Source organism: Cetorhinus maximus, chromosome 16 (assembly GCF_964194155.1).
Source record: "Cetorhinus maximus chromosome 16, sCetMax3.hap1.1, whole genome shotgun sequence".
Lineage (NCBI taxonomy): Eukaryota > Metazoa > Chordata > Chondrichthyes > Lamniformes > Cetorhinidae > Cetorhinus > Cetorhinus maximus.
This window is the reverse complement of record NC_135894.1, coordinates 28,472,243-28,476,775: the sequence shown is the minus strand read 5'-3', so window position 1 is coordinate 28,476,775 and position 4,533 is coordinate 28,472,243. Positions and strand designations below refer to the sequence as shown.

The 4,533-nt window shown below is 44.3% G+C and overlaps 1 non-coding gene across 1 annotated transcript; it reads left to right on the top strand.

The window, feature by feature from the left end:
• The first annotated feature begins 464 nt into the window (after positions 1-464).
• Positions 465-537, top strand: trnar-ccu (transfer RNA arginine (anticodon CCU)). The gene has a single exon. It is a non-coding gene; the product is annotated as a tRNA-Arg (tRNA).
• Positions 538-4,533: the final 3,996 nt, after the last annotated feature.

The following is a 4,533-nucleotide window of genomic DNA, read 5'->3' as shown; positions in this document are numbered from 1 at the left end:
TTATCAAATGCCTTTTGCAAATCCATGTACCCACACCAACCGCATTGCTCTCATCAACCCACTCTGTTACCTCACCAAAACCTCAACCAAGTTATTTAAACAGGATTTGGGCTAAACAAATCCATGATGATTCTCCTTAATTAACCTGCATTTGCCCAAGTGACTGTGAACTTTGTGCCAAATTATCATATCTCGAAGCTTCCCCACAATCAGCCCAATTACAATAGACCCTTAAGGAGGTTCAGCTGGACCAATTGTCAATGTACAAGAGACAATCACATCTTGTTACATCATTGTTGGGAGCTTTGGAATTGATAGAATTTGATTGTGAATGAAAAGAAAGAGCTGGGCCACAAAATACCTTCAGATTTGTCAGGGACTCTCGACAGGAATTGACCTTCTGTCCCATCATGGCTCTAGAGACAGACGGATAATCCAATAGCTGCAGCATTGACTCCTACACAGCCCCAGTGGCCTAATGGATAAGGCACTGGCCTCCTAAGCCAGGGATTGTGGGTTCACATCCCATCTGGGGTGAGGTTGATTTTGGCCCAGAAAAAAACATCAAAGAAACTTTCATAAACTCTAGCAGCTTGATTTCCTTTCAATTTATCATCCAATCTTGGCAGTTCCTGTGCAGCACCCTTCTCTGTCACTTGTTTCTCATTGGTACAATCCAGTGCAATGTTTCTACTAAACTTTCAGCCACCCAACATTCATCGGGGCTCTTTATGGGGAATGTGGAACATTCCTCGTTCCAGTCCTACTAAGGTCCCCTCCCACAACTCTTTCTCCAGTACGTCAATGACTGTTTCGGTGCCGCTTCATGCTCTTGTCTGGACCTGGAAAAATGTATTAATTTTGCTTCCAATTTCCACCCCTCCATCACTTTCACATGGTTATTCACTGACACTTCCCTTCCCTTCCTTGACCTCTCTATCTCTATTTATGGTAATAGACTGTGCTGAAATAGCGGGCATCACAGCTATCCTGCGGGATAGTGGCTTCCCTGATCAGATCATTGCTCATTATGTATCTCACATACTCACAAGTTTACCCACAGCTGCCACCTTCAGGCCTGAAAAGTGCCCAGTCTACCTCAGATTACCCTGGAAGGGGAAGGTAGCTCAGAAATTTGAGCAACTATTCAGCAGCAAAATGAGTCGTATTTTCCACTAACAGGACACGGCCGTCAAGACAAAAAGACAAATGAGTAATGCAGTATATGAATTTCAGTGCCAGTGTGATGCCAGTCTGACAAAGACTGACGGAATGAATCAAACAGCACATCCTTTTGACTGTTTGTAAGAAAAGTGCTGACTGTACCCAACCAGCCCATACTCGCTAAACTCAGAATATAATGTCTAACATTAGATGTGATTCCGCGATTGGACAGCACTTGGTGGACAATCCTGAGTATGCTAAGAATTACACTGACAACCAAGTTAAGATTATCAGTTGAGCTCACAATGTGGCTCCCTGATGCTTGCGAGTAACTAAGTCTACTCATACTCAGGGCCCTACACTCCACAGGGAAAAGGAACATGTACATGCGTTGTACCTGATTTGAATTAAATAAAAGCATGGGGGACAATAGTTCCCTGGTGCAGTCTCCAGGGCAACACTTTGACCAATCAGAGTCAATTTAGCAACCAATCAGCACCCTTTTCTCATGCAGTATAAATTGTTGCTCCCTTTGAAATTTGACTTTCTTGCGTCTGTTCGGGTCGATCTCTCTATTTTCGAATTGGTAAAAGTTAGGAGCAGAGGAAGCCCAAAATGAAGATTTAGAAGGATGCTACCAGGAATGGAGAATTTTAGCCATAATGAGAAATTGGATAATGTAGGGCTGTTTCTTTGCAACAGGAGTCATTATGGGAGATTCATCTGGGATTGTAGGCACAGGAACAGGCCCAACCAGATCATGCCAGTGTTTAATCAATGTGTTCAAATTATGAGGAGTCAAGATGAGTGGGTAAGAAGGACCTGCTTCCCTTAGCAAAGAATTCAATTCGCAATGAATGTAAATTTAAACTATATTATTAAAGGATCAGAGGGGAAACTGTCATTACATTTAGTAATACCAGGGTAAACACTTTTAAGTGTTATAATCACAGAGCAGTGGACCAAGAGCCAGGAAGTGGGATTACGCTGGATCACTCACTTACTGCCAGTATAACACAATGGGATGAATGGCCTCCCACTGTGACATAAGTTGCTTTGATTCTATTTCTCTGGAAAGCGCATGTAACATTGCTTCCTGAGAAAAGCTGCCTGCATCTTACAGGATAACGATTATCAAGGTCTTTGCTTCAAGCACAAACTCCACCCCACCCCCAAGAAGACTGGAACTTACAATCCCCAGATCCAGAGGCCAGTGCTTTAACAATTAGGCAACTGGGGATATCTAAGGTGAAGAGCTCGGAGCTTGCAATTTGTTCCGTTGTCTCCATCTTGGAGGATTTGATGCTTTTGTGGATCAGCCCTTTCTTTTCACAAAGAATTGCATTTTAATGATTCCAAAGGTCCCAGTAATGATCGTGCGATTGGATCTGACTGACTCCTTTGCATTAAAAAGTGAAAATGCTGGAAATACTCAGCAGGTCCTGCAGCATCTGTGGAGAAATAGACTAAGTTAACGTGTGATTGGATCTGACTGGTTCCTCTGCAGAAAGAATTGGTGCAGTTGATTGTTTGTAAAAAGCAAGTTTCTTTACAGAGGTTTCCTTGATCGAAGTTTCTCTGATTCTCAAAGGCATTTCTCTGACTGAAGCTAATTGATCTCTGTATATTTCAGCAATGAGGATTAAAGATGGCTTTCGGCAAAACAAAGAGTATTGAATCATATTATGTAGTGTTTGAAGCCACAAGAGAAATCAACACATTCTCCATTAGTCTAAATGAGCTAGAGATACCTACAACCATGATACACTTGATGATTGCTTTCCATTGACACTAAATATCTCCTCTCCTTTGGCCACTCACCTGATGTCCAGCAACAAGTCGACCAGTTCCACAACCTGTAGTAATAATAAGGAGCTGTCGTGAGCACACTTGATTTCCTCAAGCAGCTTGTTCAACGATAGTTTCCTGGAAATGTCACAATCTATCATTAGGAAGGAGGATGAGAAAACTTTTCTTGATCATGAAGTCTATCATTTTGACAAGCAGTGTTCCATTGATGAGGTTTCTATTGCTGAATATGTGCTCTGATTTCTAATAAATCATGATAGTTGACTCACAACAGTTTGTATCTCAGGACTGCATCAGAGAATCTCGTACATTTGTAAGAGTGCAAACATCAAAGACAATGATGTCAATCTTCATCAAATACATCACTGTGTCACTTCCACATCAGGATGGAGAAGATATTCGATGCCCTAGAGAAGCGTACCCACAGGAACTAGCTGGATCAGTTCCTAAGGACATCATAAAGGGAGTGTTAAACATTTTGAGGGAGGAATGAGGAAGTTGTGATCCATGTGATAATCAATGACCTAAGTAGGAAAAGAGGTGAAGGAAGGAGGAGAGTGCAAGAGGACTCTGGGACAGGCAGTCAGCAGCACCTAGAGGAGAGAGCAAGAGGAAGACTCTGGTTCAGGCAGTCAGCAGCACCTAGAGGAGAGAACGAGAGGAGGACTCTGGGACAGGAGGCCAGCAGCACCTAGAGGAGTCAGGAGTTGAAAAGGAGCACAAGAGGAGCTGGGAGTTGAAAAGGAGCGCGAGAGGAGTCAGGAGTTGAAGAGAAGTGTGAGAGGAGTCGGGAGTTGAAAAGGAGCACGAGAGGAGCTGGGAGTTGAAGAGGAGCTGGGAGAGCAGGGGTGACTGAGGGAGTTCGGTGAGAAGGGAACGAGGCGTTCCCTTGAGTACCGTGAGTACGGCCGGGTAAGCATTTACTACTTTTATTGCTTATAGTTTTAAGGTCTTATTTTGTGGTTCATCGTTTTTAGGGGCTATATTCTGTAACAACGAGAAGCAGGGAAGAAGGGCCCAAGAGTAATTGATATCAAGTATCTTCCAAAAGGTTTAATTTAATTTAAAGGGGTAAGTCATGGCAGGAGAGTTCAAAGCCGCGGTGTGCTCCTCCTGCTCTATGTCGGAAGCTGGGCACATTTCCAGTGCCCAGGGCCAGCATGCGTGCAGGAAGTGTCTCCAGCTGTAGCTCCTGGAAGCCTTGGTTTCGGAACTGGAGTGGCGGCTGGGGACATTGTGGAGCATCCGCGAGGTGGAGAGTATCGTGGATAGCACATATAGAGAGGTGGTCACACCACAGGCTAAGAGTCCACAGGCAGGAAGGGAATGGGTGACCACCAGGCAGAGCAAGAGGACTAGGCAGGCAGTGCAGGAATCTCCTGTAGCTAGTCCCCTGCAAAACAGATATACCGCTTTGGATACTGTTGAGGGGAATGGCCTCTCAGGAGAAAGCAGCAACAGCCAAATTCGTTGCGCGGCGGTTGGCTGTGCTGCACAGGGGAGGAGTAAAAAGTGCAGGAATGCAATAGTTATAGGGGATTCACTTGTAAGGGGAATAGA